At 46.2% G+C, this 26620-nt stretch overlaps 5 non-coding genes and 1 pseudogene across 5 annotated transcripts; all 6 read left to right on the plus strand.

Moving 5' to 3' along the window:
* Positions 1-760: 760 nt before the first annotated feature.
* LOC130298575 (U2 spliceosomal RNA) lies at positions 761-951 on the plus strand. Its single transcript, XR_008849911.1, has one exon. It is a non-coding gene; the product is annotated as a U2 spliceosomal RNA (small nuclear RNA).
* A 2078-nt stretch (positions 952-3029) lies between these two features.
* On the plus strand, positions 3030-3220 carry LOC130298529 (U2 spliceosomal RNA). Its single transcript, XR_008849869.1, has one exon. It is a non-coding gene; the product is annotated as a U2 spliceosomal RNA (small nuclear RNA).
* A 12245-nt stretch (positions 3221-15465) lies between these two features.
* Positions 15466-15656, plus strand: LOC130298530 (U2 spliceosomal RNA). Its single transcript, XR_008849870.1, has one exon. It is a non-coding gene; the product is annotated as a U2 spliceosomal RNA (small nuclear RNA).
* Positions 15657-17740: 2084 nt separating this feature from the next.
* Positions 17741-17931, plus strand: LOC130298531 (U2 spliceosomal RNA). The gene has a single exon (XR_008849871.1). It is a non-coding gene; the product is annotated as a U2 spliceosomal RNA (small nuclear RNA).
* Positions 17932-20023: 2092 nt separating this feature from the next.
* Positions 20024-20241, plus strand: LOC130298578 (U2 spliceosomal RNA; annotated as a pseudogene).
* A 5389-nt stretch (positions 20242-25630) lies between these two features.
* LOC130298573 (U2 spliceosomal RNA) lies at positions 25631-25816 on the plus strand. The gene has a single exon (XR_008849909.1). It is a non-coding gene; the product is annotated as a U2 spliceosomal RNA (small nuclear RNA).
* The last annotated feature ends 804 nt before the right edge of the window (positions 25817-26620 follow it).

The following is a 26620-nucleotide window of genomic DNA, read 5'->3' on the forward strand; positions in this document are numbered from 1 at the left end:
ACATCACTAGGTGTAAACAACATCTCTCCTTTGCTGTGTATGTGACTATGGAGCTGTTTGGTGATGTCGTCTATTACGGCCTTCATAGAAGCAACAGGAGATTGTTGCATCCATCTTGAACCCTCAGAACTACAGTGCTATGATGTCACTCACTTCCACAGGCCTTGCAGAGTGTAAACAACAACAACCCAGCTTTGTTGTGTATGTAACCAAAGGGATTTGTGATGTCACCTAGAACCTTCACAGCAGCGACAGCTTTATGAGGAGCATCAGCACTGCTCTGCCTGAGCAGAACCATCACCGCCATAGGTTGTCAAATAACCCGGATTTAACCCACACAGGTAAGTCCAATGGGGTGCAGGCATGTCCTCTATGCTTACAGCTTCCCGTGGGTGTTGGTTTGATACCGTTTGGGGACAGCCAAGGAGGCATCTGCAGGCAACAAAGGTAGGTGTGTGCTTGTGTGTGTGTTTCCTATGCAGATCCTAAGCCCAGTGTCACATGCAAGTAGGAGGAGTAAGAAGGGTTCCTGGCAAATCCGGGTTATGGATTGCATTTAAAAAGGCCCCGTGGGAGTGCAATGGGCCCCTGTCTTGCTGCTTAGCAATAATGGTATGGGTTTAGGTTCTGCTGTGTGTACTGGTGGTTGACTGCCCCCCAGCCCAGAGTGTGCATGGAAAATTGTCTGGCAGCCTCCCTGACAGCAAGCAGTGATAGTGCCCATGAAGGGGACCTTGTTGGGCCCGCCCCTTTCACGGTTATCGCTTCTCGGCCTTTTGGCTAAGATCAAGTGTAGTATCTGTTCTTATCAGTTTAATATCTGATACGTCCCCTATCTGGGGACCATATATTAAATGGATTTTTGAGAACGGGGGCCGATTTCGAAGCTTGCTTCCGTCGCCCTATGCATTGACCCGATATGGCAGTATCTTCGGGTACAGTGCACCACCCCCTTACAGGGTTAAAAAGAAAGATTCCTACTTTCATTGCTACCTGCTTGCTGGCTAGCCAGCTAGCCAGCCCTGTGGGCCTTGCTGCTGCTGCAGCCAAAAAACAAAAGGTGGTGCTGCTGCTGCTTCTGCTGCTTCTGCTTGTGTCTGGCCCCTGTTGGAGCGTCCAGGCACAGGACTTCTGCTGCTGCTGACTAAATGGCCTCCTTAATTGGATCATTTGAGTAGCCAGCACACCTGTGCAGGTAGGGCATGACATGATAGGCAGCTGCCTTGATAGCGGGTGGGTGCTGAATGTTCCTAATTGACAAAATAAGATTAATGCTTATGAAGAAATATAAAATCTCATCCCTTCCCCAATATCGCGCCACACCCCTACCCCTTAATTCCCTGGTTGAACGTGATGGACATATGTCTTTTTTCGACCGTACTAACTATGTAACTATGTAACATAACATGGGGGGGGGTCTCCTGGCTGTTCACACAGGTGTGTCATTGCTGTACATTGACCATGCATTGCTTCTGTGGTATTGCAAAGGCAAAGACAAATGCTTCCAGCCATCCATTGCACTAATGGATTGGTCATCAGCTGGCTGTCTATGTCCCGCATCAATATAGACCAAAGTACAGAGGGTTAGGCTATGCTATTGTGCACCTACCTGATGCATCAGAAGGCGCGAGGCCCTTGCTTAATTCTGTGAACAGACTTTGAGATCTATGCTTTAGACTGTATCTAAACCTGCTCCAACATGGACTGACATTCTGGCCTACTTTCAGCCGATGCGACTTGTCTGTCGCTGAACAGTCGCTTTTTATGTATTCAGCACCTATGTATAATGTTGTAAAAATGCTCTAGAAGCTAAAGTCGCAGAAATGTCACACATATTTGGCCTGCAACTTTCTGTGCGACAAATTCAGACAGGAAAAATCAGTATAAATCCTTAGAAAATTATCCCCCAGTGTCTCCATCTGCTGGCGGTATTGAATAAGCATTGCTGCACTGATGGGGTATGCATTAGACGAAAAAAAAGAAGAAAAAGAAGAATAATACGCCCAGAAAAGAGGCGAAAAGGAGAAAAACGTAAAAAAACGTGAAAAAAAAGTAAGAGGAAGAGAAGGGAAAAAAAGGTGGAAATGGGTTTAAAAGTGATTTCGGCGGAGAAATATATATATATATATATATATATATATATATATATATATATATGCGCACACACACACATAGATATAAACGTATTCTCCGTTGAGATATTGCAGCCGTTGCTGTGTCCAGGCCCAGGAGCCTTAGCACTGTGCTGTGATGTCACTCAATACCACTGACATCACTAGGTGTAAACAACATCTCTCCTTTGCTGTGTATGTGACTATGGAGCTGTTTGGTGATGTCGTCTATTACGGCCTTCATAGAAGCAACAGGAGATTGTTGCATCCATCTTGAACCCTCAGAACTACAGTGCTATGATGTCACTCACTTCCACAGGCCTTGCAGAGTGTAAACAACAACAACCCAGCTTTGTTGTGTATGTAACCAAAGGGATTTGTGATGTCACCTAGAACCTTCACAGCAGCGACAGCTTTATGAGGAGCATCAGCACTGCTCTGCCTGAGCAGAACCATCACCGCCATAGGTTGTCAAATAACCCGGATTTAACCCACACAGGTAAGTCCAATGGGGTGCAGGCATGTCCTCTATGCTTACAGCTTCCCGTGGGTGTTGGTTTGATACCGTTTGGGGACAGCCAAGGAGGCATCTGCAGGCAACAAAGGTAGGTGTGTGCTTGTGTGTGTGTTTCCTATGCAGATCCTAAGCCCAGTGTCACATGCAAGTAGGAGGAGTAAGAAGGGTTCCTGGCAAATCCGGGTTATGGATTGCATTTAAAAAGGCCCCGTGGGAGTGCAATGGGCCCCTGTCTTGCTGCTTAGCAATAATGGTATGGGTTTAGGTTCTGCTGTGTGTACTGGTGGTTGACTGCCCCCCAGCCCAGAGTGTGCATGGAAAATTGTCTGGCAGCCTCCCTGACAGCAAGCAGTGATAGTGCCCATGAAGGGGACCTTGTTGGGCCCGCCCCTTTCACGGTTATCGCTTCTCGGCCTTTTGGCTAAGATCAAGTGTAGTATCTGTTCTTATCAGTTTAATATCTGATACGTCCCCTATCTGGGGACCATATATTAAATGGATTTTTGAGAACGGGGGCCGATTTCGAAGCTTGCTTCCGTCGCCCTATGCATTGACCCGATATGGCAGTATCTTCGGGTACAGTGCACCACCCCCTTACAGGGTTAAAAAGAAAGATTCCTACTTTCATTGCTACCTGCTTGCTGGCTAGCCAGCTAGCCAGCCCTGTGGGCCTTGCTGCTGCTGCAGCCAAAAAACAAAAGGTGGTGCTGCTGCTGCTTCTGCTGCTTCTGCTTCTGCTTGTGTCTGGCCCCTGTTGGAGCGTCCAGGCACAGGACTTCTGCTGCTGCTGACTAAATGGCCTCCTTAATTGGATCATTTGAGTAGCCAGCACACCTGTGCAGGTAGGGCATGACATGATAGGCAGCTGCCTTGATAGCGGGTGGGTGCTGAATGTTCCTAATTGACAAAATAAGATTAATGCTTATGAAGAAATATAAAATCTCATCCCTTCCCCAATATCGCGCCACACCCCTACCCCTTAATTCCCTGGTTGAACGTGATGGACATATGTCTTTTTTCGACCGTACTAACTATGTAACTATGTAACATAACATGGGGGGGGGTCTCCTGGCTGTTCACACAGGTGTGTCATTGCTGTACATTGACCATGCATTGCTTCTGTGGTATTGCAAAGGCAAAGACAAATGCTTCCAGCCATCCATTGCACTAATGGATTGGTCATCAGCTGGCTGTCTATGTCCCGCATCAATATAGACCAAAGTACAGAGGGTTAGGCTATGCTATTGTGCACCTACCTGATGCATCAGAAGGTGCGAGGCCCTTGCTAAATTCTGTGCACAGACTTTGAGATCTATGCTTTAGACTGTATCTAAACCTGCTCCAACATGGACTGACATTCTGGCCTACTTTCAGCCGATGCGACTTGTCTGTCGCTGAACAGTCGCTTTTTATGTATTCAGCACCTATGTATAATGTTGTAAAAATGCTCTAGAAGCTAAAGTCGCAGAAATGTCACACATATGTCAGCTTGCTCTTTTTGAGTGTTGCTGTGTAAGAGGGGCGTGAAAGAGGAGTTTCAAAAACTGTGATTATCTGTTGTGCGGAGTGAATCTGTGGAGTGGGTGCGACTGCCTATAGCCCACATTCTTATTTTGGGTAAGTTTTTCTCTTTTGCACATAGTGGGATAACTGTTAGAGTTTAAACACCCTTTTTCATTTTTTTTTTTTTTTTCTCTGTTCCACCTCTAGGGGGAGGAGGAGTAGATTGGGCACAGGTGTATAAATCTTAGCTTGGGACTCTTATTGAGAGCTTGCTCTTTTTGAGTGTTGCTGTGTAAGAGGGGGCGTGAAAGAGGAGTTTCAAAAACTGGAGTTTGAAAGCAGGAGGTTGAGATCGCTGTGAGTTTTCATTTTTGAACCCACAAGGTCTACAAAAAATTTTAAGTGTCATTTTGACTGTCTGTTTTTTTTTGTGAAATCCCCATAATTAGATGGCCTCCATGTTGGAAAATGCAGTCCAATGTACATCCTGTTCAATGTATGCAATCCTTGAACAACAGTTTGAGGGTGCATATTGTTGTGCGAGATGTGTGCTAGTTGTCCGTTTGGAAGCCCAGATCCTGCATCTAGAGGGGCGACTGGCAACAATGAGAAGCATTAACAACATGGAGAGGAGTCTCCTGCTCACTGAGCAGGCACTCTCGGGAATAGAGGTGGGGGAGGACAGTGGGACGGAGTTGCAGGACAGTCAGGCAGTTAGCTGGGTTACAGTTAGAAAGAGGGGTAGGGGAAAAAGTGTCAGGGAGGCTAGTCCTGAACTGGCACACCCCAACAAGTTTGCCCGCTTGGCAGATGAGGGGGATGCCATTACAGAGCTAGCAGAACTGCAGCAGGATACCGCCTCTGACCGCCAGGGAGGTGTCTGCTCCAGTAAGGAGGGAGGGAGGAGTACAGGGCAGGCCAGACAGGTACTAGTGGTGGGGGACTCAATTATTAGGGGGACAGACAGGGCAATCTGTCACAAAGACCGGGATCGCCGAACAGTGTGCTGTCTGCCTGGCGCACGAGTTCGGCACATCGCGGATCGGGTTGACAGGTTGTTGGGCGGGGCTGGAGAGGACCCAGCAGTCATGGTACATATTGGCACCAATGACAAAGTAAGAGGTAGGTGGAGTGTCCTTAAAAATGATTTCAGGGACTTAGGCCGCAAGCTTAAGGCAAGGACCTCCAAGGTAGTCTTTTCTGAAATACTACCAGTACCACGAGCCGCACCAGAGAGGCAGCGGGAGATCAGGGAGGTAAACAAGTGGCTCAGAAGCTGGTGTAGGAAGGAAGGGTTTGGGTTCATGGAGAACTGGGCTGACTTCGCTGTCGGTTACCGGCTCTACCGTAGGGACGGGCTGCACCTCAATGGGGAGGGTGCAGCTTTGCTTGGGGAGAAGATGGCTAGAAGGGTGGAGGAGTGTTTAAACTAGGGACTTGGGGGGAGGGAACCTACAGCAAAGAGGGGGAAGATAGTGTAGATAGAGAGGTGGGAATTATAAATGTACCTGGGGGTGGAGCGGAGGGAGGGGTTAGAATAGTTAATAGGAATAGGCTTCATAGGAAAATAAAACTTACACCCTTGAATCCCATTAACCCCAATAACATAAAGGATGGAAATGTAAAGTGTATGTTCACAAATGCCAGAAGCCTAGCAAATAAAATGGGGGAGCTTGAGGCCTTGATACTGGAGGAACATATTGATATAGTTGGGGTCACTGAGACATGGCTGGACTCCTCGCATGACTGGGCTGTCAATCTGCAGGGGTTTACATTGTTTCGCAAGGACAGAACGAACAGAAAAGGTGGTGGAGTCTGTCTGTATGTAAGAAGTGGTATGAAAGTCAGTGTGAACGATGCCATAGTGTGTGATGATTCTGAGGATGTGGAATCATTGTGGGTAGAATTACAAAAGGAGGGAAATACTGAAAAAATAATATTTGGTGTAATCTACAGACCCCCTAATATCACTGAAGAGATAGTTCGGCTTCATAAACAAATAGAGAGGGCCGCCCGGGCAGGTACAGTGGTAATAATGGGAGATTTTAACTATCCAGATATAGATTGGGGTCCGGGGTTGGCTAAAACTACAAAGGGGCGACAATTCCTAAATTTATTGCAGGATAATTTTATGGGCCAGTTTGTGGAGGACCCAACAAGAAGTGATGCCTTGTTGGATCTGATCATTTCCAACAACGCAGAGCTGGTTGGTAATGTAACTGTGCGGGAAAACCTTGGTAATAGCGACCACAATATAGTTACTTTTGACTTAAAATGTAGAAAACAAAGACAGGCGGGGAAGGCAAAAACATATAACTTTAAAAAGGCAAATTTCCCTGGGCTGAGGGCTGCACTACAGGACATAGACTGGGGGGAGGTGTTCTCAAATACTGATACAGAAGGTAAATGGGACATCTTTAAATTAACTCTAAATAACTATACAGCTAAATATATACCAAAGGGGAACAAATATAAACGATTGAAACTAAATCCTACATGGCTGACACATGATGTTAAAAGAGCAATAAACAGCAAAAAAATAGCCTTCAAAAAATACAAATCTGATGGGTCAGCGATAACATTTAAACAGTACAAGGAGCTTAATAAAATCTGTAAAAATGTAATAAAAACAGCAAAAATTCAAAATGAGAGACAGGTGGCCAAAGAAAGCAAAACTAATCCTAAATATTTTTTTAGATATATAAATGCAAAAAAACAAAGGACAGAGCATGTGGGACCCCTTAATAATGATAATGGGGAGGTTGTCACAGGCGATCAAGAGAAGGCGGAGCTACTGAATGGGTTCTTTAGTTCTGTATACACTATGGAAGAAGGAGCTGACATTGGCCAGGTCAGTGCTGGTAACACATCATGTAATGTACTGAACTGGCTTAATGTAGAGATGGTACAAGGTAAGTTAAGTAAAGTAAATGTAAGCAAATCTCCAGGGCCGGATGGACTACACCCAAGAGTTCTTAGAGAGGTAAGTTCAGTAATATCTGTACCCCTGTTCATGATATTTAGAGATTCTCTGGTGTCTGGTATTGTGCCAAGGGACTGGCGCAAGGCGAATGTGGTGCCAATCTTCAAAAAGGGCTCTAGGTCTTCCCCAGGAAACTATAGACCGGTAAGTTTAACGTGCATTGTGGGTAAATTGTTTGAAGGACTTATAAGGGATTACATACAGGAATACATAGGGGATAATTGTATTATAAGTGATAGCCAGCATGGGTTTACTAAGGATAGAAGTTGTCAAACCAATCTAATTTGCTTTTATGAAGAGGTGAGTAGAAGCCTTGACAGAGGAATGGCTGTGGATATAGTGTTTCTGGATTTTGCTAAAGCATTTGATACTGTCCCTCATAGACGTCTGACAGGTAAGTTAAGGTCTTTGGGTTTGGAAATTTTAGTTTGTAACTGGATTGAACACTGGCTCATGGATCGTACCCAGAGAGTGGTGGTCAATGATTCGTACTCTGATTGGTCCCCGGTTATTAGTGGTGTACCCCAAGGTTCAGTACTGGGACCGCTGTTGTTTAATTTATTTATCAATGATATAGAGGATGGTATTAACAGCTCTGTTTCTATCTTTGCAGATGACACCAAGCTTTGTAGCACAGTACAGTCTATAGAGGATGTGCATAAGTTACAAGATGACTTGGATAGACTAAGTGTCTGGGCATCCACTTGGCAAATGAGGTTCAATGTGGATAAATGTAAAGTTATGCATCTGGGTACTAATAACCTGCATGCATCGTATGTCTTAGGGGGGATTAAACTGGCAGAGTCACTGGTAGAGAAGGATCTGGGTGTACTTGTAGATCACAGACTACAGAATAGCATGCAATGTCAGGCTGCTGCTTCCAAAGCCGGCAGGATATTGTCATGTATCAAAAGAGGCATGGACTCAAGGGACAGGGACATAATACTCCCCCTTTATAAAGCATTGGTACGGCCTCACCTGGAATATGCTGTTCAGTTTTGGTCACCTGTCCATAAAAGGGACACTGCGGAGTTGGAAAGGGTGCAGAGACGCGCGACTAAACTAATATGGGGCATGGAACATCTTAGCTATGAGGAGCGATTAAAGGAGTTACAATTGTTTAGTCTTGAGAAGAGACGTTTAAGGGGGGATATGATAAACGTATATAAGTATATTAATGGCCCATACAAAAAATATGGAGAAAAACTGTTCCAGGTTAAACCCCCCTAAAGGACGAGGGGGCACTCCCTCCGTCTGGAGAAAAAAAAGTTTAGTCTCAAGGGGCGACACGCCTTCTTTACCGTGAGGACTGTGAATTTATGGAACGGTCTACCTCAGGAACTGGTCACAGCAGGAACAATTAACAGCTTTAAAACAGGATTAGATACATTCCTGGAACAAAATAAGATTAATGCTTATGAAGAAATATAAAATCTCATCCCTTCCCCAATATCGCGCCACACCCCTACCCCTTAATTCCCTGGTTGAACTTGATGGACATATGTCTTTTTTCGACCGTACTAACTATGTAACTATGTAACTATATTTGGCCTGCAACTTTCTGTGCGACAAATTCAGACAGGAAAAATCAGTATAAATCCTTAGAAAATTATCCCCCAGTGTCTCCATCTGCTGGCGGTATTGAATAAGCATTGCTGCACTGATGGGGTATGCATTAGACGAAAAAAAAGAAGAAAAAGAAGAATAGGGGGCGTGTCTAGCAGCGCATGGCGGCGGTCGCATAGTTCGTGTGCTCCGCTAACTACTGGGCCTAATAGCGGCTACGCAGCGTTGGTACCCTGATTCTTGCCTGGGAAACTGCTGGTTCCGATCGGGGAGCACTCTGTCTACATGGTGATGACCCGCAACAGAGGAAAGAAGAAAAGCCCTATGAAGCTCACCGCGTTCTTTCCGGCGGCGGAGGCCGCTCAAGATGGCGCGGCTACATCTCCGGTACAGCTCTCCGGGGCGCCTTCCTCCACGGGCTCTACTTCCCCGGCTGCGGGCAGCGCTTCTCCGACATCCTCCTCACCCCGAACGGACAGTGAGAAGAGCGGCTCGTCGAATCAGAAGCCAGCGACCGGCTCGGGCGGACCACCAGTTCGGTCTGGGCCCTCTCAGGTACGCTATCCTCCAGCTACCCCTGCGCCTCAGTGCTCTGTAGCCCACCATGAGACGGAGACTGAGCTCTCCTCCCAATCGCCTCTCACGGAATCAATAATGAGGGGACTGCTAGCTGAGCTAAGAAGTTCTCTACATGCAGATATCCAAAGTGCGGTCTCTAGTATTCAGACGGAGATCTCCTCGCTGGGAACTCGCACTTCACACATAGAGAACAAGATGGCTGAGCTCACCTCGTCCCACAACGAGGTGGTGGATGTGGCTAACGCTCTAGAAGATGAGGTCACGGCGCTGAAACTTAAGATTGCGGACATGGAGGACCGGTCTCGCCGCAATAATTTGCGGGTGCGAGGCGTGCCTGAATCGGTCAAAACTGAGGATCTTAATGCTTACCTTACAGACTTTTTTGCGCTTCTTCTGCCCCAAGCTTCCTCTATGGACTTGCTGATGGATAGGGTTCATAGACTGCCCAAACCCAAGGCGCTCCCAGCTGCGGTCCCTAGAGATGTGATCCTCAGAATGCATTTCTTTCACATTAAAGAGAAATTGCTATATGAAGCTCGAGTGGCCTCCTCCTTGCCAGACCGATTTGCGGAGTTGCAACTGTATACTGATTTGTCAGCGGCTACCTTAGCCAGAAGACGTGAATTTGGTGCAGGAGCTAAAGTTCTACGTGATAATGGCATCCCCTACAAATGGGGATATCCTGTTAAAATGATCGTCACACGCAACGGGGGTAAGATGGTGGTCTCTTCGCCGGAGGAACTTAACCGCTTATGCGCGGATTGGAACTTACTTACTCTGACCTCCTCCCCCCGTCCCACCGGAGCATCTCATCTCCCGGGAGTTACAGAAGAATGGCACTTGGTCACCAATAGGAAGCGGAAAAGTCACTGAAGCTGCAACTGACTTTGCTGGACCAAGACGGTAGCCCTACTTGTGCTCATTATGTTTTTCTTTCACCACTAGGGTACTATATTTGATACCTAACTGTATAGGCCTAGCTGCGGACTTTCTTCACCTATTTGTCCCCATTCTAGGCTTACCACATGGCCTTTCTGCTCTTAACTATTTGTTGTTCTTGGTTTGTCTTGTTTAATGTGTGTTGTTGTTTTTGTTGTCATGTCTGGTCTGGTATACACTGCATGTCTACACCTGCTAATATGTGCACTATTGCAACCTGCCTTTGTGTAATGTGCATCTGCGAGGGGTGGTCTAATGCATTTACTGTTATCCTATTATGGTTATTAATATAGTGTCCCTAAATGCTAATGGTCTTAATTCCCCCTTCAAGAGATCACTTCTCTGGAACGAAGCTAGGCGTCTGCATGCAGACGTGATGTGTGTGCAGGAGACACATTTAAATGAGAGCGATGCAGGGAGACTGAAGAACAAGAACTACCCCCACATATTCTACTCCCATGCTTTACATAAGAAAAAGGGGGTTTCTGTAGCCATCAGGGATACAGTTGCGTTCTCTGTACAAAAAGTGGAGGTAGACAGGGGGGGGCGGTACCTCATTCTGGTGTGCCTACTTAATAATATTCAATACACGTTGGTGGCTCTGTACGCTCCTAATAGTCAGCAATGTGTGTTCCTTACATCTCTGTTTAGGAAGGTAGAGGGGCTGGCTTTGGGACACGTAATTTTCATGGGGGATTTTAATCTAGCTATGTGGCCTCATGTTGATTCTACCTCCCCCACTCTGAGACGGGAACCCACAGGCTTCTTCTCTCTCACATCTCGGTATGACCTCCATGATGCTTGGAGGGTGCTTCACCCCACTGAAAGGGATTTTACCTTCTACTCTAAAGCCCACCACACATACTCCCGCATCGACTACGCCCTCGCCTCCAGGTCTCTTCTGCCTCTGATAGAGCATGCCAAAATTCTACCAATTGAATGGTCTGACCATTCACCCTTAAGCATCACTATCAGGGAGAGATACCTTCAACACCCGATATCTGTGTGGAGGCTCAATGCTATGATACTGAACCACCCGGAGTATGCGGATGCCACGTCTTCCATGGTCTCGGCGTACTTCCAGGTGAATGATACTGGGGACGTTAGTGATCCAATGTTATGGTGTGCCTTTAAGGCCACGATCAGGGGACACTTCATTAGCCAGACAGCTCACGAGAGGAAACAGCGGTCGTCACAGACACTAGACTTACGACAGAAGATAGCTGAGCTCCATCGTCTAAATAAAGCTTCATACTCTCGGGATCGTGCAGAGGAGCTTTCGCAGTTGAATGCTCAGCTTCACTCCCTCTCACTCCACACCTATGAACTCGCCCTTCGCAGATTAAGAATGTCCTATTATTGGCAGGGCAATAAGTCTGGTGCTCTCCTTGCTAAACAACTTAAGAGACGGGCTGCGAAGGCTAGGATACCATACATGACTGATAGCAATGGTGCGAAGGTGTCGGACCCCCAAGGTATAGCCGACTGTTTTGCTAGATATTATGAACACCTTTATAATCTGAATACAGATACTGCCACACATCAGCCGTCTGCTGCTGCTATCTCTTCCTTTCTCTCTTCTATGTCTCTTCCTTCTTTAACTCTAGAACAAGCTGAGGAGCTAGACAGAGCTTTTACTGTGGAGGAGGTGCTTACCTGTATCCGTGCCCTTAAATTGCACAAATCTCCGGGGCCCGATGGTATTTCCAACGATTTTTATAAAAAATTCGGACCCTTAGTTGCTCCATTCCTAGTGCGGACGTTTAACTCTATAGCTGACCTTGGCCGGCCCCCGAGGGAGATGTTGGAGGCACTAGTGGTTACTATACCCAAAGCTGGCAAACCTGTCGATAACACCACCAGCTATCGGCCTATTTCTTTGTTAAATAGTGACATTAAATCATATGCTATGCTGTTGGCCTCACGGCTTAATCTCTTTTTACCAACTTTAGTTGCAAAGGACCAGGTGGGCTTTGTACGGGGTCGCCAGGCACTGGACGGCACTAGACGCCTCCTAGACCTGATTGCCAGAGCCAACTCCGACCGGACGCCTTCTCTGCTCCTGTCGTTGGATGCGGAGAAGGCGTTCGATCGGGTGCATTGGGAGTATCTCAGAGCGGTACTCTGCAAATTTCAAATCCCCTCTCATTTTAGAGATGCTATTATGGCCCTTTACTCTGGTCCCTCAGCCAGAGTATTTGTTTCGGGAGCCCTTTCAAAGGCCTTCCTTTTGAGTAATGGGACGAGACAGGGCTGCCCCCTTTCCCCGGTCATATTTACCTTGGTGATGGAACCCTTTGCTCAGCGTATAAGGACGTCGTCGGTGGTAGAAGGTATACGAATAGGTGATGTTGACCACCGTATTGGGTTGTTTGCCGACGACGTCATTATATGTCTCTCCCGCCCCCAGACATCCCTTCCAGAAATAATGGCTATAATACAGGACTTCAGTGCAGTGAGCTACTACAAGATTAATACCTCTAAATCTAGCATTTTGGCCCTGAATGTCCCGAAGGCAATGGAATGCGCCCTCAAGCATAGATTTCCCTTTGCATGGGCAGAGGGTCAGATCCCGTACCTTGGCGTTGTCCTAACCGCGCTACCTGACCGTTTAGTAGGGGTAAATTTTACCATGCTTAGAACTCAGCTCTGCAAGGAAGTAGACGGCTATTCTAAGTTGCCTATTTCGTGGGCAGGACGAATAGCTGTGGTTAAAATGGTGTTGTTGCCCAAGATACTTTATTTTTTTAGGAATCTCCCAGTAATCATTCCTGCAACTTATATAACCCAACTCCAAAGGTTACTATTAGGTTTCATTTGGGCAAACAAACGTTCTAGGGTGGGGGCTGCTCTTATGTACCAGCCCATTGATCGAGGTGGCATGGGGGTCCCCAACTTACGAGCCTATTACCAGGCCGTGATTTTAGATCAACTTAAGAAGTGGTGGTGGCAATTGGACCCACCTCACTGGGTGGACATTGAGGCAGAGCTCCTAACTTCCCCTTCCTTGTCTCACTTTCTATGGTCTTTACGGTTTAACCCTACCTTTGCTCCTTCCTCTACTTACTCTACTGTGGCAGCAGCGGTTAGACTGTGGAGCAAAACTGACCTTTGCTTGTCCCTGATTCCGCCTAGGCGTAATGATATCCCTCTAGACGCTATAGGGACCTACTTAACTGACATTGACTTCCACACTTGGACTGTGAAGGGGCTTACACATGTGCAAAATGTATTAGGCGAGAGTGGTGTTGTTCCCTTCTCTACATTAGTCGATACTTACGATATCCCCAATAAAGACTTCTATAAGTATTTAAGATTACGACACTTTCTAGACTCGCTACACTGGACTGAAGTGCCCCACAGGACTATATTTGAAAAACACTTTTATGATAGTAGCTGTTTTAGGAGGGGTATAACAGTTGGGTACACAGAAATCCTGAAATCGGCAAACATTGTACGTTTTTCATTTCAAGAAAGATGGGAGGGGGATTTATCCTGTACCTTCACCTCTGATCAGTGGGAACATGTGTTCATTTTACCCAAAAAAATTTCCCGTTGTGTTAATCATTTTGAAGCCTCCCGTAAGCTCCTTTATAGGTGGTATTACACGCCCGCCCGTTTGGCCAAATTGTATGCATCTGTGTCACCACTATGCTGGAGGTGTAGGGGGGAGATCGGTACTTTAATGCATATATGGTGGACGTGCCCTCTCATCCGGCCTCTGTGGTCAGATATTCATCGCGTCCTGCAGAGCTATGTCAGTGTACCGTTTATTTGGGGACCTGAGATGGCTCTGCTCACCCTACATACAGAACTACTACCTACCGCCTGTGTTACTGTTATTTTTCATGTACTTACTGTCACTAGGACAGCTGTTGCCCAACACTGGAAGTCACCTGAACTTCCAAGTATTGCTGCCCTTAAGGCAACACTCCGACATAACTTTACCATGGAAGGACTTATTGCCAAGAGGAAAGGCCTGCCTAAACACCGTATAGACCAATGGTTTGAATGGGCAAAGGCTCTTTAAGATTTTTCTACTTTGATCTTTTACTGATTACATGTATTAGTGCCCATGTGTGTGATATTGTTATACCAGACAGAATTCTGTTAATGACAGTTTCTACCTTTTGTTTTCTTTTATGTCCTCCTGACTGGAGACTGTTTGTCATATATTGCAAAATTTAAATAAAGTGTTAAAAAAAAAAAAAAAAAAAGAAAAAGAAGAATAATACGCCCAGAAAAGAGGCGAAAAGGAGAAAAACGTAAAAAAACGTGAAAAAAAAGTAAGAGGAAGAGAAGGGAAAAAAAGGTGGAAATGGGTTTAAAAGTGATTTCGGCGGAGAAATATATATATATATATATATATATATATATATATATATATATATATATGCGCACACACACACATAGATATAAACGTATTCTCCGTTGAGATATTGCAGCCGCTGCTGTGTCCAGGCCCAGGAGCCTTAGCACTGTGCTGTGATGTCACTCAATACCACTGACATCACTAGGTGTAAACAACATCTCTCCTTTGCTGTGTATGTGACTATGGAGCTGTTTGGTGATGTCGTCTATTACGGCCTTCATAGAAGCAACAGGAGATTGTTGCATCCATCTTGAACCCTCAGAACTACAGTGCTATGATGTCACTCACTTCCACAGGCCTTGCAGAGTGTAAACAACAACAACCCAGCTTTGTTGTGTATGTAACCAAAGGGATTTGTGATGTCACCTAGAACCTTCACAGCAGCGACAGCTTTATGAGGAGCATCAGCACTGCTCTGCCTGAGCAGAACCATCACCGCCATAGGTTGTCAAATAACCCGGATTTAACCCACACAGGTAAGTCCAATGGGGTGCAGGCATGTCCTCTATGCTTACAGCTTCCCGTGGGTGTTGGTTTGATACCGTTTGGGGACAGCCAAGGAGGCATCTGCAGGCAACAAAGGTAGGTGTGTGCTTGTGTGTGTGTTTCCTATGCAGATCCTAAGCCCAGTGTCACATGCAAGTAGGAGGAGTAAGAAGGGTTCCTGGCAAATCCGGGTTATGGATTGCATTTAAAAAGGCCCCGTGGGAGTGCAATGGGCCCCTGTCTTGCTGCTTAGCAATAATGGTATGGGTTTAGGTTCTGCTGTGTGTACTGGTGGTTGACTGCCCCCCAGCCCAGAGTGTGCATGGAAAATTGTCTGGCAGCCTCCCTGACAGCAAGCAGTGATAGTGCCCATGAAGGGGACCTTGTTGGGCCCGCCCCTTTCACGGTTATCGCTTCTCGGCCTTTTGGCTAAGATCAAGTGTAGTATCTGTTCTTATCAGTTTAATATCTGATACGTCCCCTATCTGGGGACCATATATTAAATGGATTTTTGAGAACGGGGGCCGATTTCGAAGCTTGCTTCCGTCGCCCTATGCATTGACCCGATATGGCAGTATCTTCGGGTACAGTGCACCACCCCCTTACAGGGTTAAAAAGAAAGATTCCTACTTTCATTGCTACCTGCTTGCTGGCTAGCCAGCTAGCCAGCCCTGTGGGCCTTGCTGCTGCTGCAGCCAAAAAACAAAAGGTGGTGCTGCTGCTGCTTCTGCTGCTTCTGCTTCTGCTTGTGTCTGGCCCCTGTTGGAGCGTCCAGGCACAGGACTTCTGCTGCTGCTGACTAAATGGCCTCCTTAATTGGATCATTTGAGTAGCCAGCACACCTGTGCAGGTAGGGCATGACATGATAGGCAGCTGCCTTGATAGCGGGTGGGTGCTGAATGTTCCTAATTGACAAAATAAGATTAATGCTTATGAAGAAATATAAAATCTCATCCCTTCCCCAATATCGCGCCACACCCCTACCCCTTAATTCCCTGGTTGAACGTGATGGACATATGTCTTTTTTCGACCGTACTAACTATGTAACTATGTAACATAACATGGGGGGGGGTCTCCTGGCTGTTCACACAGGTGTGTCATTGCTGTACATTGACCATGCATTGCTTCTGTGGTATTGCAAAGGCAAAGACAAATGCTTCCAGCCATCCATTGCACTAATGGATTGGTCATCAGCTGGCTGTCTATGTCCCGCATCAATATAGACCAAAGTACAGAGGGTTAGGCTATGCTATTGTGCACCTACCTGATGCATCAGAAGGTGCGAGGCCCTTGCTAAATTCTGTGCACAGACTTTGAGATCTATGCTTTAGACTGTATCTAAACCTGCTCCAACATGGACTGACATTCTGGCCTACTTTCAGCCGATGCGACTTGTCTGTCGCTGAACAGTCGCTTTTTATGTATTCAGCACCTATGTATAATGTTGTAAAAATGCTCTAGAAGCTAAAGTCGCAGAAATGTCACACATATTTGGCCTGCAACTTTCTGTGCGACAAATTCAGACAGGAAAAATCAGTATAAATCCTTAGAAAATTATCCCCCAGTGTCTCCATCTGCTGGCGGTATTGAATAAGCATTGCTGCACTGATGGGGTATGCATTAGACGAAAAAAAAGAAGAAAAAGAAGAATAATACGCCCAGAAAAGAGGCGAAAAGGAGAAAAACGTAAAAAAACGTGAAAAAAAAGTAAGAGGAAGAGAAGGGAAAAAAAGGTGGAAATGGGTTTAAAAGTGATTTCGGCGGAGAAATATATATATATATATATATATATATATATATATATATATATATGCGCACACACACACATAGATATAAACGTATTCTCCGTTGAGATATTGCAGCCGCTGCTGTGTCCAGGCCCAGGAGCCTTAGCACTGTGCTGTGATGTCACTCAATACCACTGACATCACTAGGTGTAAACAACATCTCTCCTTTGCTGTGTATGTGACTATGGAGCTGTTTGGTGATGTCGTCTATTACGGCCTTCATAGAAGCAACAGGAGATTGTTGCATCCATCTTGAACCCTCAGAACTACAGTGCTATGATGTCACTCACTTCCACAGGCCTTGCAGAGTGTAAACAACAACAACCCAGCTTTGTTGTGTATGTAACCAAAGGGATTTGTGATGTCACCTAGAACCTTCACAGCAGCGACAGCTTTATGAGGAGCATCAGCACTGCTCTGCCTGAGCAGAACCATCACCGCCATAGGTTGTCAAATAACCCGGATTTAACCCACACAGGTAAGTCCAATGGGGTGCAGGCATGTCCTCTATGCTTACAGCTTCCCGTGGGTGTTGGTTTGATACCGTTTGGGGACAGCCAAGGAGGCATCTGCAGGCAACAAAGGTAGGTGTGTGCTTGTGTGTGTGTTTCCTATGCAGATCCTAAGCCCAGTGTCACATGCAAGTAGGAGGAGTAAGAAGGGTTCCTGGCAAATCCGGGTTATGGATTGCATTTAAAAAGGCCCCGTGGGAGTGCAATGGGCCCCTGTCTTGCTGCTTAGCAATAATGGTATGGGTTTAGGTTCTGCTGTGTGTACTGGTGGTTGACTGCCCCCCAGCCCAGAGTGTGCATGGAAAATTGTCTGGCAGCCTCCCTGACAGCAAGCAGTGATAGTGCCCATGAAGGGGACCTTGTTGGGCCCGCCCCTTTCACGGTTATCGCTTCTCGGCCTTTTGGCTAAGATCAAGTGTAGTATCTGTTCTTATCAGTTTAATATCTGATACGTCCCCTATCTGGGGACCATATATTAAATGGATTTTTGAGAACGGGGGCCGATTTCGAAGCTTGCTTCCGTCGCCCTATGCATTGACCCGATATGGCAGTATCTTCGGGTACAGTGCACCACCCCCTTACAGGGTTAAAAAGAAAGATTCCTACTTTCATTGCTACCTGCTTGCTGGCTAGCCAGCTAGCCAGCCCTGTGGGCCTTGCTGCTGCTGCAGCCAAAAAACAAAAGGTGGTGCTGCTGCTGCTTCTGCTGCTTCTGCTTCTGCTTGTGTCTGGCCCCTGTTGGAGCGTCCAGGCACAGGACTTCTGCTGCTGCTGACTAAATGGCCTCCTTAATTGGATCATTTGAGTAGCCAGCACACCTGTGCAGGTAGGGCATGACATGATAGGCAGCTGCCTTGATAGCGGGTGGGTGCTGAATGTTCCTAATTGACAAAATAAGATTAATGCTTATGAAGAAATATAAAATCTCATCCCTTCCCCAATATCGCGCCACACCCCTACCCCTTAATTCCCTGGTTGAACGTGATGGACATATGTCTTTTTTCGACCGTACTAACTATGTAACTATGTAACATAACATGGGGGGGGGGGTCTCCTGGCTGTTCACACAGGTGTGTCATTGCTGTACATTGACCATGCATTGCTTCTGTGGTATTGCAAAGGCAAAGACAAATGCTTCCAGCCATCCATTGCACTAATGGATTGGTCATCAGCTGGCTGTCTATGTCCCGCATCAATATAGACCAAAGTACAGAGGGTTAGGCTATGCTATTGTGCACCTACCTGATGCATCAGAAGGTGCGAGGCCCTTGCTAAATTCTGTGCACAGACTTTGAGATCTATGCTTTAGACTGTATCTAAACCTGCTCCAACATGGACTGACATTCTGGCCTACTTTCAGCCGATGCGACTTGTCTGTCGCTGAACAGTCGCTTTTTATGTATTCAGCACCTATGTATAATGTTGTAAAAATGCTCTAGAAGCTAAAGTCGCAGAAATGTCACACATATTTGGCCTGCAACTTTCTGTGCGACAAATTCAGACAGGAAAAATCAGTATAAATCCTTAGAAAATTATCCCCCAGTGTCTCCATCTGCTGGCGGTATTGAATAAGCATTGCTGCACTGATGGGGTATGCATTAGACGAAAAAAAAGAAGAAAAAGAAGAATAATACGCCCAGAAAAGAGGCGAAAAGGAGAAAAACGTAAAAAAACGTGAAAAAAAAGTAAGAGGAAGAGAAGGGAAAAAAAGGTGGAAATGGGTTTAAAAGTGATTTCGGCGGAGAAATATATATATATATATATATATATATATATATATATATATATATATATATGCGCACACACACACATAGATATAAACGTATTCTCCGTTGAGATATTGCAGCCGCTGCTGTGTCCAGGCCCAGGAGCCTTAGCACTGTGCTGTGATGTCACTCAATACCACTGACATCACTAGGTGTAAACAACATCTCTCCTTTGCTGTGTATGTGACTATGGAGCTGTTTGGTGATGTCGTCTATTACGGCCTTCATAGAAGCAACAGGAGATTGTTGCATCCATCTTGAACCCTCAGAACTACAGTGCTATGATGTCACTCACTTCCACAGGCCTTGCAGAGTGTAAACAACAACAACCCAGCTTTGTTGTGTATGTAACCAAAGGGATTTGTGATGTCACCTAGAACCTTCACAGCAGCGACAGCTTTATGAGGAGCATCAGCACTGCTCTGCCTGAGCAGAACCATCACCGCCATAGGTTGTCAAATAACCCGGATTTAACCCACACAGGTAAGTCCAATGGGGTGCAGGCATGTCCTCTATGCTTACAGCTTCCCGTGGGTGTTGGTTTGATACCGTTTGGGGACAGCCAAGGAGGCATCTGCAGGCAACAAAGGTAGGTGTGTGCTTGTGTGTGTGTTTCCTATGCAGATCCTAAGCCCAGTGTCACATGCAAGTAGGAGGAGTAAGAAGGGTTCCTGGCAAATCCGGGTTATGGATTGCATTTAAAAAGGCCCCGTGGGAGTGCAATGGGCCCCTGTCTTGCTGCTTAGCAATAATGGTATGGGTTTAGGTTCTGCTGTGTGTACTGGTGGTTGACTGCCCCCCAGCCCAGAGTGTGCATGGAAAATTGTCTGGCAGCCTCCCTGACAGCAAGCAGTGATAGTGCCCATGAAGGGGACCTTGTTGGGCCCGCCCCTTTCACGGTTATCGCTTCTCGGCCTTTTGGCTAAGATCAAGTGTAGTATCTGCATTTGGTCTGGTCGGAAGGTGTCTGTGGTACCCCGCTTCTCGGCCTTGGGGGATTGTCTCTCCTTACGGAGGGACTTCACCCCCTTGCTGCTATTGGGGAGCGGGCTTAGTCCACGGACAACGGGTTGCGATCCCCCTGTCTCTGGGACCTTGTGTCTCAGAAGGCATTTTCGGTACGTTGAGCGTTACCTGTAGCTTCGGAAGCACCTAGGGTACCCCCGACCTCTGCCTTGGGTAAGGGTTCCGCTTTTATAGCGGGATTCCGAGCCCCTGCTGCTATTGGGGAAGGGGCTTAGTCCCTGGGTGTGGAAGATGCCGTTCTCCTGGGCTTTCCCCTCTGGGGAAATGTCGATGCGAAATACCATCCGCATAGAGGTGTCGGAGAGCCATCGTCAGTTGAAGAACCTCCGCTTCATTGCGGAGGTGATTCTTCTTGACTACTTCCGCCTCAATAGGGAGGACATCCTGTGTCTAAATGACCAGGAAAGCCGTGGCCTGTATACCGTCACCTTCACGGCCACGGCGTGTTGCGATAACATCTATGCAACCTTGTCTGGTGCGGACCAGAGGGACGATCGACTCGACGGTCTTTCGTTCCAGTTCCTCTATGGTGAGGAACATATACCGTTGGTGGTGGCTATGCACAGCCCTCATGTGACCACGGAGGATATAGCCACTTTTCTTCGGCGATACTGCGAAGAGGTGCGATTCGCAAACAAAATCTTGAACTCCGTGCGGTTCTGGAACGGCAAGAGGAAGTTCTGGGTCAAGCTCCGTAAGGATCCCGGTGGTATTGGGGGTCTTTGCCATCCGCCCCCAAATTTTGCCATCGGGAGAGTTCGGGGCTTCCTGTTCTATCCTCAAATGCCTATGTATTGCCGAAATTGCTTGAGGTTTGGCCACACCCAGGAGACCTGCGGCGCGGAGCGTGTGATTCGCTGCAATAGGTGTGGCCAAGAAGGTCACATAGCCTCAAGATGTAGCCATACGATAAGGTGCAACCTCTGCGGAGAGGAAAATCACGATTTTAATTCCTGTCCCCATAAAGCAAAAACTACGATGGGTGGGTCAAGGCTGGGCCCACCCAAAGAGGGGACAGGACAAAAGACGTCCTTTTTTAAGATGCCCAAACCCCAGATGGCAGGTACTGATGGGTCCAGGCCCAAGACCTCTGGTGCTCCATCGGGGGGCCCACCGGTGGTAGTGCTAGGGGGAGGCCATGGGGATTCCACGAAGCCCAGGCGGGTGATCGAGTTTACTGCCCGGGAAATTGAAAGACGTCGATCGACTTCCTACCTGGCTCAAGAGCCCGCCGAAACTTCTGAAGGGGGCTCACCTGTGGCGGGTGGCAGCCGACGGGCCTCGGTGGGGGCAAAAGTGGACCCAAAATTGCAGCATAAGCCAGGTACTGGCTTGGCCCAGGGTCGCCCTGCTCCGGACGAAGAGGCCCCGGTGAAAGCCCGCCGGAAGGGGAGCCAGGTGGCCAGGTCTGAGCCCGGTCCTGTTACTCCGCCTATACAGGACAGGGCCAAGAAGACAAGTGGCGCCAAACCAGGGTTTGCTGCCCCGCCAGCAGTGGACCCGGTGGGTAAAACTGGCCATCGTCGATCGATGGGGAAGTTGGAGCAACAGTCCTCAGCAACGCTTGCTGGGGAACAAGCGATGAAAACTTCCCAAGGTAGCGGCAAAGGTTCCGGAAAAGAGGCCTCACAGGCCCCTGTGCAGCAGTTCCAGTCGTCAAATGATGAAAGAAGACGCAGATCCATCAGCCGGGGGCCAGAGATTACATCGAGTGAGAGCAACACAGAGGATATGGACAGCAGTGTGACATTTAAAAGACAAAGAGAAGAAGAAGAGGAAGACATTCAAAGGAAAGCGGCGTGCCGTAGTTCGGACGAGAGCGAGCTCAGGGTCGGGGCATCATCGATCTCAAGCTCCGACCCTCAGAACATCAAGGAGCTGATGACCCCGCAGGCGGGGGATGACGGTACGCAGCTTATTATTGACTTTGATTCTCCAAGCACGGACTCTCCATAAACTATGCCTATCCCTGTAAAAATTGCCTCACTCAATGTGAGGTCCTTAAAGAGCCCTGATCGCAGGGCTGCTTTATTTTCTTATCTAGAGACATGTGACTTTGACCTTTGCCTGCTACAAGAATGTGGAATCCCTAGTAAAATGGACTATAAAGACTTAAAAGAAGACTGGAAGCTGGGCCCATCCATATGGTCCGGTGCAAATGACTGTCGTTCTGTGGGTGTTGGGCTGCTCTGCCGAGGCCAGTCCTTTTCTATTCATACAGTAACTGAGATTGTGCCTGGCAGAGCTCTTTTAATTCATCTATATTTTAATGGACTTTTAATTCGTGTTTTAAATGTGTATGCCCCTCCTGATAAACAGGAGCGGGCAGAACTATTTGAAATTTTACCACTGTTTTGTGTTGGGTCTTCCCCCCTGCTGGTGGGAGGTGATTTTAACTGCATACGTGATGGGGAACACCGGCAGGGTGGGGATATTAATCGTAAAGACCGCACTTCTTACCTGCTTAAAAATTTTATTGATGATTTTAATTTGAAAGATTGCTGGAAGGATCTCTTGCCGGAGGACCCAGGCGCCACATGGTCCAATGGAAGAGTGAGCTCCAGAATCGATTTTATTTTTTCCTCTAGAGCTTTTAAACCCCTGAAATGCACGCTCGAGCAGAATATCTTCTCTGATCATAAGCTCCTCTTGGTGGGCCTGGAGCTAGAGGGGGAGCAAAAAGCAAAAAGGGGCCTCTGGAGATTAAACACCACACTCCTAGAGGACCCTGAGATAAAAGAGGAGTTTGTGCGGACCTACCAATGCTGGCAATCACAAAGAAAACCCCACGAGCCTATGCTGCACTGGTGGGAGGGCACCAAATCTAAAATCAGATTTTTTTTTATCAAAGCAGGTAAGAAGAAGGCAAAAATGGAAAAACAGTGGTTTTATGTTCTTAACATGCGTTTAAATGTACTTTTTAAATTGAAAGAAGCTGGTATGGATGTAGAAAATGATATTTTAAACCTTAAAACTGAAATAAAACATGCCATAGAAAAGAAAGGGAAACAAATCATTTTTAACTCACATGTGCAGCACCTGGAGGAGGGCGAGAAATGTTCCCGTTTCTTTTTTAAAAAAGTGATGAATAGGAGGGATATCATCCAAAACCTTGAGGGTGAATCCACTCCAAAAGGCATGTTAGATGCAGTTTTTAACTTCTACCAGCTTCTTTTTAATAAGAAAGATCTTAATCCATCCTTTTTAGAACATGTTCTTAATTCCCTTGATTTTAAGCTAGATGTTTTAGACCAGGAGGTTTTATCCCGTGATCTTAACTTAGATGAACTTTTATTTGTTTTTAAAAGTTTTTCTAGTGGGAAGGCCCCTGGGGAAGATGGTTTACCCATCGAATTTTATTTAGCTTTTTGGGATATTTTAAAGGATGATATGGTTTTATTGTATAAAGAAACTTTTATTGTTAATGAACTTCCCCCTTCCTGGAGGAGGGGGATTGTATCATTACTTTTTAAAAAGGGTGAAAAGGATATGCTAAAAAATTGGCGCCCCATCACACTTTTAAATGTCGATTATAAAGTTTTAGCCAAGTTATTAGCTGTCCGTTTTAAACCTTTTATTCATAAATTAATTCACCCAAATCAGGTTTGTGGGGTACCTGGAAGGTCTATAGCTGAATCCCTAAATATTTTAAGAGATGTTTTATGGTATTTTAAGGATAGAAATCAAACTGTAGCAATTTTATCCTTAGACTTTGAAAAAGCCTTTGATAGGGTCTCCCATGAATACCTGTTTTTAGTTCTTAAAAAGATGGCAGTGCCTGAAACGATTTTAAGCCGAATCATGCTTTTATACCGATCCTGTTTTAGTCAAGTCTCTGTTAATGGCTTTTTAACCAGCGGTGTTCCTCTTTTATCAGGTGTCAAACAGGGCTGCCCCCTGTCCCCACTCCTTTTTATTTGCGCAATCGAACCACTGATGGCCCTCCTCAGAAAAGACCGGGTAGTAAGAGGCGTACCGATACCTGGTGGAGGAGGGACCCATCTAAAGGTGTTGGGGTACATGGATGATGTCACCATACTGTGCCCGGACTCTCCATCCATGAGGGGGGCATTGAGGAACACCAGCTATTTCTGCGAGGTCTCTGGTTTTAAGCTAAACACAGATAAATGTGACTGTTTTTATATTGGCTCCTGGGATTCATCCATCACCCCAGGAGTCACAATGCAACAGGATCAAATTAAAGTTTTAGGTATTGTTTTTAACCAGGTCAATGATGGGAGCCCTAACTGGGATTCAGCTATAGCTAAGATGGAGAAGAAGATTTTAATGTGGAATCTTAGAAACCTTACCATGGAGGGGAAGATTTTAATAATAAAGATGGTTTTACTCCCTATTATGCTATACATTGCCATGGTATTTCCTCCATCTATTTTATACATTAAAAAAGTAACTAGAATTGTTTTTTCTTTTTTATGGGGTTCAAAAATGGAGAAATTAAAGCGTGATTTTATGTACAAAAGTAAAGATAATGGCGGGAAAGATGTTCCTAACCTTTTTACTTTCTTTTACATAAAGTATTTCTGTTTCTGTTTTAAAATTATTAAATCCGATGGCATTTTTAGCTGCTTTTTAAGGTACGCTGCGGGCATGGTTTTTAAAAGATGGTTGCGCATCCCTCTGAACGCTCCGGTGCTTCTGTGTCCCCCAAAACATTATGTGGTGTTGGAAAAGACAGTCAGGCTCCTAGGTCTCCAAGATTTGGAGCCTGACATACTGGGGGACCAGAGAAAGGTATCAAAGGTCCTCAGGCGGAGTGAGGTTACCCTGGCAGTGTCCAATTTCACACAGGCAAGATCCAAAAAGGTATGGCGGAACGTGTACGGGAAGTTTCTGGCGAATGTACACAGGGATCTTGCCTGGGCAATCGTCCACCAGTGCCTCCCTACTCGTGAGTTCCAGCACAGGCGAGGACTGGTGGCGAGAGCCAAGTGCCCGAGAGATGGCTGCGGAGTGGACGAAACGGTGCTGCACATATTTTGGAACTGCCCTTTTGCACGGGAGCTTTGGAGGAAGGTAGGCCCACTTTTGAAGTGGGCCTGCGGCCTAAAAGATTTTAATCACGAATGTGTCTTTTACGGTCTTTTTAACTGCCCCAATTTTAAACAGCAGATGATCTGCTGGATGATTATTAATTGTTTTAAAAATGCCATCTGGAAAGTTAGGAACATCTTACTTTTTAAACATGATTTTATTGATGTTAAAAACTGTATAAAGCTGGCCCTGAGTGAGATGTACATCTATTACCTAAGAGACAAGAAACAGTTGGGGGCCAGCGAGGCAGCATCCATGTGGTGTCTGCCTCTATGGAACGAAATAACAGTATAATCAGTTTTTATGACATTTGTATAATGTTTTATCCTGCCATTTTTATTTTTTCTCCTTTTATTACTGGTTTTATTATTTGTATTTTAAAACTTTTGTGAACCTTTTATTATTTTGCATTTTAAATTTTGTATGGTTTCTTATTTATTCAATAAAATTTTGTTGAAACCTTATCTGTTCTTATCAGTTTAATATCTGATACGTCCCCTATCTGGGGACCATATATTAAATGGATTTTTGAGAACGGGGGCCGATTTCGAAGCTTGCTTCCGTCGCCCTATGCATTGACCCGATATGGCAGTATCTTCGGGTACAGTGCACCACCCCCTTACAGGGTTAAAAAGAAAGATTCCTACTTTCATTGCTACCTGCTTGCTGGCTAGCCAGCTAGCCAGCCCTGTGGGCCTTGCTGCTGCTGCAGCCAAAAAACAAAAGGTGGTGCTGCTGCTGCTTCTGCTGCTTCTGCTTCTGCTTGTGTCTGGCCCCTGTTGGAGCGTCCAGGCACAGGACTTCTGCTGCTGCTGACTAAATGGCCTCCTTAATTGGATCATTTGAGTAGCCAGCACACCTGTGCAGGTAGGGCATGACATGATAGGCAGCTGCCTTGATAGCGGGTGGGTGCTGAATGTTCCTAATTGACAAAATAAGATTAATGCTTATGAAGAAATATAAAATCTCATCCCTTCCCCAATATCGCGCCACACCCCTACCCCTTAATTCCCTGGTTGAACGTGATGGACATATGTCTTTTTTCGACCGTACTAACTATGTAACTATGTAACATAACATGGGGGGGGGTCTCCTGGCTGTTCACACAGGTGTGTCATTGCTGTACATTGACCATGCATTGCTTCTGTGGTATTGCAAAGGCAAAGACAAATGCTTCCAGCCATCCATTGCACTAATGGATTGGTCATCAGCTGGCTGTCTATGTCCCGCATCAATATAGACCAAAGTACAGAGGGTTAGGCTATGCTATTGTGCACCTACCTGATGCATCAGAAGGTGCGAGGCCCTTGCTAAATTCTGTGCACAGACTTTGAGATCTATGCTTTAGACTGTATCTAAACCTGCTCCAACATGGACTGACATTCTGGCCTACTTTCAGCCGATGCGACTTGTCTGTCGCT

This window comes from Hyla sarda, unplaced genomic scaffold (genome assembly GCF_029499605.1).
Source record: "Hyla sarda isolate aHylSar1 unplaced genomic scaffold, aHylSar1.hap1 scaffold_1004, whole genome shotgun sequence".
In the NCBI taxonomy this organism is placed as follows: Eukaryota; Metazoa; Chordata; class Amphibia; order Anura; family Hylidae; genus Hyla; species Hyla sarda.